The 12,861-nt window shown below is 50.6% G+C and overlaps 1 protein-coding gene across 1 annotated transcript in view; it reads left to right on the forward strand.

Annotated features, from left to right (window-relative positions):
* Positions 1–12,861, forward strand: part of ARID1A (AT-rich interaction domain 1A) — a 1,380,737-nt gene that overhangs the window by 1,161,527 nt on the left and 206,349 nt on the right. The gene's annotated exons all lie outside the window — the stretch shown is intronic.

The raw sequence follows: 12,861 nt of genomic DNA on the forward strand, positions 1-12,861 counted from the left end.
GGTTATGCCCCCATTTCAAGAGCCTGGAGAAGACAGAATATTGCAGGTCGTATTCTCATCTCTAATCTGGTCCCATGCTCTGGTGAGGGGACTTCAAGGACTTAAACAGTGTCTCTGGAGAGCCAGGGCGAGGCCCAAGTTTCAGCTCGATTTGGAAGACCTTGGGCCGCACGATGGCTCGAGGTCCCAGAGCAGTGGTGTATTGCAGCCCTGCAAGGTCACAGCACGATGTGGGATGACTCAAAATGCAGGTCTGCTCTAGTCTAGTGGATCTCACCAGGCTCAGGGTCCTCCTTTTGGGGCCCCCAGGTCGATTGGAAGGAAGGGTAATGGCAGGTTCTGGTTACAGAGCAGGCTCTCCGGTCGCTGGAAATCGCAACAGCCGTATTTTCTAAATTTTCCTCCTCAGTTTCAACTCCAGTGGTCGCTTGTCAGCAGCTTCCTGGTTCGGAGTATTCAACAGGAACTACAGCACAACTTCTGCAATCTCACTGCATTTTACAGAAAGGGGGGTGGGGGTCTGGCTGTCCAATCAGGGCTCCTTTTAGGCAAGGTGAAAGAAAAAGGGATATGGCGTTTTGGACGCTTCCTGCCTTCTGAGACACTATGAAGCCATAGCGGGAAATACAAAGGATTCCAGCCGGAGATAAAAATCCCACTGAGGTCGTTCCCTCCTAGAATGGCAGGGCAAGACCTCAAACTGCAAGCAAGAACATGGTGAAAAAAGAAGGATCCCGCCATTTTAGAAAGAGTGGCCCTTCTGTCCATGACTGAGTGTTAGGGGGGTTTTCCTAAGGTCCTCCTGCCAGTAAGATTTTAGTAAGCTATCCCAGTGGCTTGTAGATCCTCAGTATGTACTAACTCAGGACCTTGGTAGAGTGGCAGAGCAGTCAGGTTTATCTGAAGAGGAAGATGTGAGCTGTAGATAAGTACACTGTATCTTAGCTAGACGAGCACAAAAAAGAAGCACTTAAATATATACTTTTTATATGAATATTTGTGTATTATATTTCCACCAGAATCACCTTAAATACTTTATACGTTTATACTAGAACACTTAGGAGTACTTGATAATACACTTCAAAGGGCACTTTAGCTTTTGTTTGTTTGCGGTTACATTTGTAGCAACGTTAGACAGGGAAAAGACAATGCCATCATATTGGTTATTGCGCATTCTTGCGGTTTTCAAGAGTATATGGTAGTACATTTACTCTGCAAACACATATAGTAAAGTCACTTAGAGGGAGAAAAATGGTTAGTGCAACATAAGCTTAGTTCAAGGTTCTAGTGACCGTTTCATCGCCTAGGAAGTTGTTGGGGAGAATTCTCAAAAATGTTCTAATTCCCTTCTACCTAAGAGAAACCCAGCTCTTTTGCTAGACTTCAGAACTTTTAATTTCTAACTTGGCGTGAGTGAGCTCTTTTTATCACTCTCATGTATCTTCATTGCGATTTTTGACCCTGTGTTTTCTTTTTAACTTTGGAGTCTGACTTTATAGGCATCATCTTTTACATTGTGACACACAGTACCTTCAGTGCAGTGGCACAGGGAAGTCTTAGATGTCCCAAAGGTTTAAATACCTTCTCTTGGTGAAACTGTTTCCAAGAGTAGTGAAGTGAAATTGACTTGACTTACATTTTGTAACTTTCTAGACCCAGCATACACTATCTTACCATAGGGTGCTGGAGGGGTTACTTAATATCCCCTGTGTCTACTTTCTCATGTAGCATTTTTATGTTAGCCTTTCTACAATTAATGGCTGGTAGCAGCGGTTTACTTTTTACTGCGGGCTGCATTCGCAGACACAGTAAGGCACCCATGGGTGGGTGCCCATTTCGTCAAAATGGCCCCAGTCATCGTTTTTCACCATTTCTTGTTGGAAAGGTCCTTCTTGAGATTTACTCTGCACCAAACCAGGTTTGGTCCCTTGGTTCGTTGTGTCTTTGGTGGGATTCCCGAGTGAAGCCCGCCTCTGTCTCCAGTATGTCCGGCAGGGGGCAGGAAGTGAGGGAGGTGCCCGAAACACCTTGTGCTTAATCCCCTTGGTTACAGGAAGGTACCCAAAGGTGATTGCCGGTTGGCTGTCTGGCAAGTACAGCCACCCTGCTGTGTGATTGACAGCTAGGCTGGAATGAATGGTAGAAACCTGCATAAAAGGCAAGGCTTTTTGGCTTGGAAGGCAGAGTCGACCACTGGACGAAGGAATGCGACAAAGAACTTGGAAGAGACGCCTGCTGCAACTCCTGGACCATTGGTTTGCCAGGTGAAGCCCTGCTTCTGTGCTGAAGCTCCGAATTCACCTCGACTAGAGAAGCCCAGCAAGGATGACTTCTCCCTTTGAGTTGGTGGGACCAATCAGCACCAAAGTTAGCCCGTCTGGACATATTCTCAGAGCTGGCTGTACTTCCACTGCTGCTGCTGTTGGAACCAAAGTGCCGGGGAGAGGAACACCAGATTGTGTGGGTTGCTTTTATGTCGGACCCGAGCACCAGGAAGGTCCTCCGGACTTCCCTGATGCAGGACTGACCAAGCCTGAGCCACCTCAACAGAGTGCTGGACTCCAGATGCGAGGAAAGGTCACAGTGGTATCCGAGAACCGCAGTGTTTTTATTTGCTGTCAGACGTGAGGAGCTGAAATACTGAAGAACCGCTGAATTGAAGTTTACCATTGCTGCTGCTGACCTTCCCATTGCAGAACAGGAGTCCCCAGACATCCTTCCTCTTGTCCCCACAATTGAGGCTCAGGAACAACAGGATCTGCAGAGCTGTACAGGAACAAAAGCCAGTTGGCACCATTTCTTCTAACCAGAGGTACTGTAAAGTCTAAGAACTTACCTCTTGTTGTGTAGCCTTGCTTGCTCTCAGTTGAGACCTGTCTTGGTTACCTTGCAGAGTTGCTAAAGCTTTGCCCCTCACAAGCCTCCCAGCTTGTGGCCCTTCAAGTGTTATATTTTCTACAAACCTTTCTAAAAATATTGTGCACAACTTTTTACCCATCTGCAAAGAAGATCTTCAGCTCCCCTAAACCTTGTGCAATTAACATTGGCTGTTTTGGCTTCTGAGAGACTCTTCTTCCCTTTGACTCTGTGCTTTATCTTTTCCCCAGGAAAGGGTTAAACATATTTGACATTGGAAGGTTTCGTAAAGTACTTGCGTGTTTATGGATTATTTGTTAACCTTTGTTTTATTCCTCTCTTCTATCTTGTACACCAAACTCAGTTTTGCTCTAAATCTACCAGTGATAAATCAATGTCCACATTGTCCTAGCTATTTAAATCACCTGAGGGTGTAGGAAGTGTCTGTGTGCCATCCCCAATGGGTGTCCTCTGATTTAGAGAAACTAGGAGTGTTTGAAGTGTATTTTAATTGTTACATATATTCCTTTCTGAAGAAGGCTTATACAACTGACTGAAATTAATTAATTGTTTTATCAAGAAACCTTGAGTGGAAGCGTTTATTTGAATAACTGTATTGTGAAACTCTGTCACATTACTGCTCACATTGACCCCTCTTGAGATAAGCCTGGCTGCTCAGCCACACTACCAACCTGTGTAGTTGAGATTTATACCAAAGGTTGGGTCCCTATTGCCTGGAGGTCACCATTTTTGTAGTGCACCCAAAGGGTACTGCAAAAATCTTGCCTAACACTTACCTGTGTGGGTCTTTTACTTACCTGCACTGGTAAGTGTTAATTGCACTATACAACAGTACCCCTTTCCTCCTTCGTTCAGCCTGGCTGCTTGCCCATGTTACTACAGTAGGTGTGGTAGTAAAACCTTTCTAACCCTAGGTTGGCTTTTCAAAGTCCTGTCCCAGATATAGACTTTGAAAGACCCTCGTAACAGAGATCCAGAATACCTTTGGGCCCCCTGCTCATATCCCAAAGCCAGGCTGGGGCAACTCCAGCTATCCGATGGCATGGGTCTGCAACTTTCAAACAAGAACAGACTGCCTAATCATTGCTTCGAGGCACCCCCACATCTTACCAGCAACTGACATTTCCTAGCTCGAATCGGGATTGGGGCCAGACTGCCCCAAATCCCAGTTCCCGGCAGTTCAGACACAAAAAACATTGAACAGGAGTTTTTGGCTAGACTACTGTGAAAGTGCATGATCTAATATATGCCATTTACGACATGAAAGGACAGGAAGATCTCCAGAAAGCAAGATGGAACAAAGAATAGGTCTTGTACCACAGGGAGCAGCAATTATTACTGTATGGAACTCAAAAAGTGATTATCGCAATAATATCAATGGTGCTCAGTAGTGCACCATGAAAGAAAGTAGGATCTCTGCCACTAGCCTGGTCTGTGCACATCAAAAAGTGTAACAAAAGTTAGATAAAAGATACTGTGCTACATTAAAATAAACAAAGGTGAAAATAAATGTAAAACTCTCTGCACTGGGAACAAAGTGCTACCTAGTGCACTCCAAAGAAAATTAGTATAGCAGGTGAGTGAGGCTAAAGCCACATTGCCCACCACAAAAGCCAGGCACAGCCAAATGCGTCACATATATGCAGGGTGCCCCATCGAAGTCAGTGGAAATGAAATTTTATTTATATCGCGCTCGTACACAAGTGGAAGGAAAGTTGCAAAAGAATTACAACTTCCCTACGAGTGGTGGTACGCCAGGGTGAGAGGACGCAGGTAGGTTAAAAGGACAGGCTCGAGCAGTAGTTTGTTGAAGACCAGTATGGAAAGTAAGTGGTGGGTACAATGTGGTTGGATCATACTGATGTTTGCTTGGCTGATCCCAGCCACATTGGCAGTGATGAAGTCATGTAGTTTTAAGTTTGCTGTCAAAGAGAACTTCATGGTTGCGTGCCTTGGTTGATGGAGGGATGCGGTCCGAAGGAAAGAAAATGGGGGATTGAAGCATGGTGTTGTCATTGGAAGCTGGAGAAAGATAACTTTGGTCTCGAGAAGTTTAACCTCAGCCATGGTGGAGAGGCAGCTGTTGTGCTCTTGGAGGTCAGGGAGGAGGCAGTGAAGGAGGTAAATATGTGGGTGTCATCAGCAAAAAGGTGGTCTGAAAAGCCATGAAGATGCAACGAGTTAACCCAGGAAGGCCGTGTATAGGGTGAAGCTGAGTTGGGCCAGGACTCCTCTTTGCGGACACCCAATCCATTGAGAGGCGCGGTTTATGAGAGCTTGAGAAGGGGAACGGTTGACAAGCAGCCAAACATTTGAGTGCTCTGTCCTCAAAACCTAAGGAGAAGAGAGTTTGAAGATGGAAGGGATGATAAACCGTGTCAAAATCAGCAGAAAGATTAAATGGAACGAGGATGCAGGAGAGGTGTGAATGCTGAGAAATTAAAATCATGGGTGAGATCAGATTCTGTGAAGTATTTGCTATGAAGCCCAGATTGGAGGGGATTGAGTAGCACATGTACCTTAACTCGGTCAACTCTGACGGATTTTACAGTGAGTAGAGCGGAAGAAGTGTTACGGATAATTTGCAGAAATGTGCTTATTCCCTTCTACCTTACAGACCCCCAGCTCTTTTTCTGGACTTTAGGACTTTTAATTTTTATCCTGCAGAGAGTGAGACCTTTTTTCCACTCTCTCGTATTTTCCCTTTGATTTGAACACTGTTTCTTTTGGGTTTGGAGTCTGACAAACTCCATAGGAATAATCGTTTTACTTTGTGACACACAGCACCTTCAGTGCAGTGGCACAGGGAGGTCTTTCAGGTTTAAATACCTTCTCTTGGTTAAACTACTGTTTCCAAGAGCAGTAAAGTGAAATTGACGCATGGGGTCTGGCATGGATTCACATGCTCATGAATATTCCGTCGTCCGGCTGGGAATCCTCTGTAAAAGAAAGTTTGTTTTGTTTCTAAACTGTCTTTCTCCTCTAAACCAATCGCTGAGCTCTGGGTCATACTGCCCCCAAAATGAGTAGATCAATCGACACACCTGATTTTTGTGTGTATATAATAAATGGATTTTATACAAGGGAATAATGCATTTTAAGGTGCGGAGGAGAAAGATGACAGCCCTGGCATATGGGCTGCAAAGACCTAAAACAAAAGTCAAGTTCCCAAATCTGTGAACTCACGTCCTCTGCACTCTATGGGTGGCTCAATGGTGAGTTCTATTATTAATTTTTTCTATTAAATAGAAGATTGGGTAATATATTCGATTGAGATTAACAGTACAATGATCAATAATTGTTCAATTGCAAATGTACAAATATACACAATGACAAAACATATATTCTCCAGCATGGGGTCTGGCATGGATTCACATGCTCATGAATATTCCCCGTCGTCAGGCTGGGAATCCTCAGTAAAGAAAAAATCAGTATCAGTTTCGTTTCTGATCTCTTTTCGTAGTAGTAACCAATCACTGATCTCTGCGTCATACTGACCACAGCCAATGACTGCCCTCTACCTAAGCCCCGCCTCTGGCAGCCATCTTCAGATTTGTACCGCACGTTCAAGTGTTGGGATCCTCGTGCTATTGCTCTCGAGCGTTAGTGCTATTTTTCACGTTTTTTCTCAAACAATTTCTCTTTTTTTCGGTCAAAAGAGCCTCAAGCTCCACCGTTTCTTCATCCGATCAACGGGGACCCGTGTCGGATTCGTCTACGCCCCTCAAGGGTGAAGATTTCGTCAAGCCACGCTTTTGGAGCACTCCAGAAGTTTCTCAGGCCCATCTCGGACATGGCCCAGGAGAAGGGAAGCTCGATGCCCGGAAAGGTGTTCAGGGTCTGCCCTGGATGCCAGCTTCAGAATGTCTTTAAGGAGGACGAACACTCCCTTTGCCTTTACTGCCTACATGAGGACAAGACGCACGTGGAGATGGACTGTGCGTTTTGCGGCAATATGTCGGAGCGGACCATGAAGGACCGCCATCAACGTCTCGCCAACTGGCTGGAAGGAAAGAGCCCGTCAGGCGAGAAGTCGTCGTCCGAGCGGTCTTCTAAGACCTTTGAGGGCGCCCCTGCAACGGGGGTCCAACAGAAGGCCAAGCACCGCGAGTCCGCTGGCACCAGGAGCGCCGAACGGTCGGGCTCTACGGGCGCCAGGGAGGGCGCATCCTCCCCGGCGCCATCAACCACGAGCCAACGCTCTGGCTCGGGTAAGAGGAAGGCCGAGCACCCGGCGAAGCTCCTGGAGAGACCCCGGTCGAGCTCGAAGGCCCCATCGGAGGGGGAGCGAGGCGGTGACCCTCCCCCCCAAGGAGAAGGTGGGTAGTGCACCTAAGGTGGTGAAAGCCTTAATCCATCCGGCCAAGGCCTCTATCGAGACAGTCGCGGCAGCCCGGGCTCAGCCTGTGGAGGCTACACCAGTGGTGGCGACCTCGGGCCCAGAGTCTCCCTGCCACCGCGGAGGGAGTCCTCTTTCATGCCCATCGACAGGACCCCCATGAAACCTCCGACGGAGAAGAAAAAGGGGGGGCAGGAGGTCGTCGTGGATTCGGTCTCAACCTCTGAGGAAGAGCTGATCGAAGTCTTAAGCCACGGTGTTGGCGTGGAAGAAGACCAGCCCGTCGGGAGGGACCCCGACGTAGGAGACGACGAGAACGTCGAGGGTGCCGACGGGGCTCCTGACCGCCCGTCGGACTCCCCTCAAACAGTGCCGCAAGACAACTCAGCGGCCATTTTGTTGGCTATACAGTCCTTATGCTCGGAGATAAGGACGAGACTGCCGTTACCACCAACGGAGGAACTGCTCCCGACGGGGGACCCGGAGCCAGGCCCTTCTGGGAGCCCTCCCCCTAGGAGAAGGAGGATTCATCCTCCACCTCCTTTTCAGCCATCGCGCCCTGTCCAGCCCTCCTCCCCGTCCACCACACGTGGGGATGATACGGGGACTGACACGGCCGCGACGGGTACAGACGACGAGGATCTCCCGTCGTCACCTCCCACCCGGGCTTCCCCGCCCGACGAGATTGGATTGTTTCACTCCATGATCGCCAGGGCATCCGAGCTTTTCCAGCTCTGCCCGGAAGAGAAGGAAGGTTTCCTTTATCAATGGCGCGAGGCCAAGAGGAAGACGGTCCTCGCTGTACCTCTACTGGACGATATTTGGGATGAGGGCCTCGCCCTCCTCAAGAACCCATCCACGACGCCGGCTAGAAGGGATCGGTACGAGAAGTAGTACCGGGTCCCGGACGCGGCCCCCTTGTGCCTTCGGGCACAGCCGACCCCGGACTCGGTCGTCTCCGGCGGCCAGGAAGAAAGCGGGGGGGGGGCGCGGCCTCTACGTCAACCTCCCCGCCGGACGGCGAGGGAAAGAAATTACACACGATGGGACGCAGAGTCATCTCGTCGGCAGCGACGACGATTAAGGCGGCCAACGCCTTGGCTATCGTAGCCCGCTACGACAGGGAGTTGTGGTACAAACTGGCCCCCCTGCTGGACTTCCTACCAGACGACGGAAGCCCTAGAGATCTTGCAGGAAGGAGAGGTGGCGTCGGACCATGCCATTACGATTGCGACGGACATCGCTGACACTGGATTTCGCCAGTTGGGCAACGGCGTGTGCCTTAGGCGGCGTGGATGGCTCAAGGCTACTGACTTCCGTCAGGACGTGCAGACCAGAGTCTTGGACATGCCGTTCGACGGAAACAACCTGTTTGGGAAAACAGTGGACGATTCCCTTCAAGCCATCAAGGCGGACACGGAGACAGCCCGGGCTCTTGGGGTTCTCCAGCAACGGCGGCCGCCCTTTCGGAGCGGCGGAGGCAAACAGGGTGCCTCCAAAGGTTTCAGCGGCAGATTTTCCACCTACCTTCAAGCGGCCCGTTCGTCGTCACAGGAAGCTTACAGGGGACGAGGCAAGTCAGGCAGACCCCGCCGTCGTCGCCAAGGAGGACAAGGCGGAAAAGCCTCGTCGAAGCAGGACTGAACCGACCGTGAGGTCGGGCCCCCACCGAAGCACCCCGGTGGGAGGCCGGCTGGCGAGCTTCGTCAGCGTGTGGGAGTCCATCTCCACCGACCGTTGGATGCTGGACGCCCTAGCTCAGGGTCACGCGCTCGAGTTTCTAAAGAGGTGCCCGCGCGTCCCCCCCCTGTGGCCAGGAAAGAACATCACGTCCCTCAACTTCTCTTGGCGGTAAAGGCGATGCTCAAGAAGGGCGCCATCAAGCTCGTCCCAAAGAGGCTTCAGGGCTCCGGAGTTTACTCAAGATACTTCCTCGTCAAGAAGAAGACGGGAGGATGGCGTCCCATCCTGGACCTACGACGACTGAACAAATTCATCCAGGCACAGAAGTTCCGGATGGTCACCCTCCAACACGTCCTGGGTCAACTGGAGGAGGGCGATTTCCTGTCGTCGTTGGATTTGGAGGATGTCTACTTCCATATTCCCATCCTAAAGGGACACCGAAAGTTTCTCAGGTTTGTGGTCCAAGGGCGTCCCTACCAGTTCAGAGCACTTCCCTTCGGATAGAGGTCGGCACCCAGGGTGTTCACCAAGTGCCTCGCGCCGGTGGCGGCGCAGCTGCGCTGAGAGGGGATCCACGTCTACCCCTACCTGCACAACTGGCTCATCCGAGCAAAGACGAAGGAGCTCGCCGTGGAGCACACGGCAAGGACCGTCCAACGCACGGTTTCTGGGAGCGAAGCTCGACAGTGTCGCTTCTGGCCTCTCAGTCAGAGGAAAGGACGAGGGCCATCTTGGGCAAGGTGCAGCGGATGCTGGTTGCGGACGCGGCCAGGGTGAGGTCCATTAAGTCCCTCCTCGGAATGATGTCTTCTTGCATTTATCTCATCCGCCTGTGCAGGCTCCGGATGCACCCGTTGCAGGAGTTCCTGGACGCGTGCTGGATCCAGACGATGGGCAGCTTCGAGGAGAGGATCACACTCGAGAGTTTCCGACGAGCGATCCGGTGGTGGGGCACCCGCGCGCATCTGACGGCGGGCATGGACTTCCAGACCCCCGGCCCCCAGGAGACGGTGACCACGGATGCCTCCCTGGAGGGGTGGGGAGCGCACACTGAAAATCTGCACGCGAGAGGCCTTTGGCTTCCGACGGAGAAGTCCCTCCATATCAACGTCCTGGAACTCCGTGCAGTGTTTTGGGCCCTCAGGTCCTTTCTTCCGTCCCTCAAGGGCAAGGTGGTGAGGATCTTCAGACACCACCACCACCATGTTCTACATCAGGAAGCAGGGCGGAACCAGGTCCCCAGCCCTGTCCAAGGAGGCGCAGGATCTGTGGCATTGGGCTGTCGCCCAAGAGATGTTTCTGGTGCCGTTTCATCTGGCAGGGATAAAAAACACCATTGCCGACTCGCTCAGCAGAGAGCTGCGCTCGTGCCACGAGTGGGAACTACGACAGGATCTAGTGGACCGCCTCTTCCGACGGTGGGGCACACCCCAGATCGATCTGTTCGCGACGGCGACAAACTCCAAGTGCCGGAGGTTCGCCAGCAGGTTTCCCCAGCCGAGGAGCATGGGCGATGCTTTCTCGTTCCCCTGGGAGGGCCTGTTTCTATATGCGTTCCCTCCATTGCCATTGCTGATCCGGCTCATCAACCAGCTCAAGAGGTCACGGTGCAGGATGATCCTCGTCGCACCTGCGTGGCCGAGGCAGCTATGGTTCCCGGACCTTCTGGACTTGTCAGCGTCCCCGTCAATCAAGCTGCCAGTGGACGCGGATCTTCTCTCCAGGGAAGGAGGCGCCATCCTCCATCACGACCCGAAGTCGCTGAACTTGCAGGCCTGGCTCCTGCAGCGTTAGTTTGGAGGATACGACATAACGGCCGACTGCAGAGAGGTTCTTGCAAAGGCCAGGGCGTCCTCAACTCTTAAATGCTATGGACACAAATGGAAGAGGTTCTCTGTCTGGTGCCACGCACAGAAGATTAACCCTCTACGGATTACGGCTTCCTAGGTACTGCCGTACCTTCTGACGCTGGCCAAGGCTGGACTGGCTCACGCGTCCATCAAGATTCATCTTGCTGCGATCTCCCGATACACCAGAACCACGGGGCGGACGTCTTTGTGGTCTCATCGTCTGGTGAAAGAATTCATGAAGGGACTGTTCAGATCGTTCCCGCCGGTGAAGGCTCCGGCCCCGGAGCTCAACGTGGTGCTGACCAAGCTCATGAGACCTCCGTTCGAGCCTCTGCACTCGGCTCCGTTGAAGTTCTTGTCGTGGAAAACAGCGTTTCTTGTGGCCATCACCTGCGCACAAAGGGTGGGAGAGATCCAGGCCCTTTCCTGCAAGCCCCCGTACTTGACTTTTCACGACACGAGGGTAGTGCTCAGGACGCACCCCTCCTTCATGCCCAAGGTACCGTCGGACTTCCACCTCAACGAACCCTTGGTGTTGCCTGTTTTCTTCCCGTCGCCTTCGTCGCCGGCCGAAAGGACTTTGCACTCGCTATATGTGGCTAGAGCGCTGAAGTTTTACATGGACCGCACGAAGTGTTTTCGGAAGACGTCACAACTTTTTGTGAACTTTGGACCTGTCAATCAGGGGAAGGCTCTCTCAAAGGCCTCCATTTCCAGATGGCTCTCCGGCTGTATCATGTACTGTCATCGGCTGGCAAACCGACCGCTGCCTGGCCGTCCGAGAGCCCATTCCACCAGAGCGATCGCAGCTACCACGGCGTTCCTATCTGGTGTGCCCTTGCTGGACATCTGCAGGGCTGCTACGTGGAGGTCGACGCACACCTTCACGAAATGCTACTGCATCGATCGGGATTCCAGGGAGGAGTCCAGGGTCGGCCAAGCAGTGCTGCGCAATCTGTTCGCCTAAGGTGAGCCTGGTGAGGAGGTAAGAATTGCTTAATGTTGAGTTTGATGTAATGCTTAATGTTGAGCCTTTGCCACCTCCCGTGGTTGTGCATGTGTGTACTGCTATGTATTCTTTATTCATGAGCATGTGAATCCATGCCAGACCCCATGCTGGAGAAGGAACAAGTTACTTACATGTAACTGTTGTTCTCCAGCATGGGTCTGGCATGGATTCACATGCGGACCCTCCCGCCTACCCCTCTGCGGCTCTTCACTTGGTCATACTGCCACTTCACGTGCTACCAAATCTGAAGATGGCTGCCAGAGGCGGGGCTTAGGTAGAGGGCAGTCATTGGCTGTGGTCAGTATGACGCAGAGATCAGTGATTGGTTACTACTACGAAAAGACAGATCAGAAACGAAACTGATACTGATTTTTTCTTTACCGAGGATTCCCAGCCTGACGACGGGGAATATTCATGAGCATGTGAATCCATGCCAGACCCATGCTGGAGACCAACAGTTACAGGTAAGTAACTTGTTCCTTTAGTTTAAATCCAAAGATTTATTTGGGAGCCCAACGCGTTTCGTGAATTGGTTCACTTCTTCAGTCAGGGGCAATTTTCATAATTTTCAAACAATCTCTGAAAAACATTGCATTCAAATAAATCCACATTAGAACAAATCATCTCAATGCAGAATATCTTGTATACTATTACAAAGGTAATCAAGTCAGTCATATCATAACGCCTAATTTTATGGATAAAGATCCAAAAAGAAACCCATATCACGCTCATTCATTTGTTCCTTACTAATAGTCGTAGAAACACTGTGTCCTGTCTGTACAGAAAAGTCCATCACAAGGTGAATCACATATAATGTCTATTTGGTATGTTGTGTTAAACCCAATAGTCAATAAAGTAATTGCTGTCACAAATAGGACATGTCAATATTCCAAGAGAACATTTACCTATGGTTTAGATTATATCAGTCATCAAAAAGATAATTTTGCATCATAGAGAAGGTGGGAAGTAGATCCTCTCTCTATTCGCGTCAGAATATGCTGAGGTCCTATATGAAGACTATGCAAAAAAATTATTGACCGCAACTGCGCATGATGACGTCACAGTGCTTACACCATGACGTCACAAGTTCTCTCGACGCAGTA

This window comes from Ambystoma mexicanum, chromosome 11, assembly GCF_040938575.1.
Source record: "Ambystoma mexicanum isolate Mex_15411 chromosome 11, UKY_AmexF1_1, whole genome shotgun sequence".
Classification (NCBI taxonomy): Eukaryota; Metazoa; Chordata; class Amphibia; order Caudata; family Ambystomatidae; genus Ambystoma; species Ambystoma mexicanum.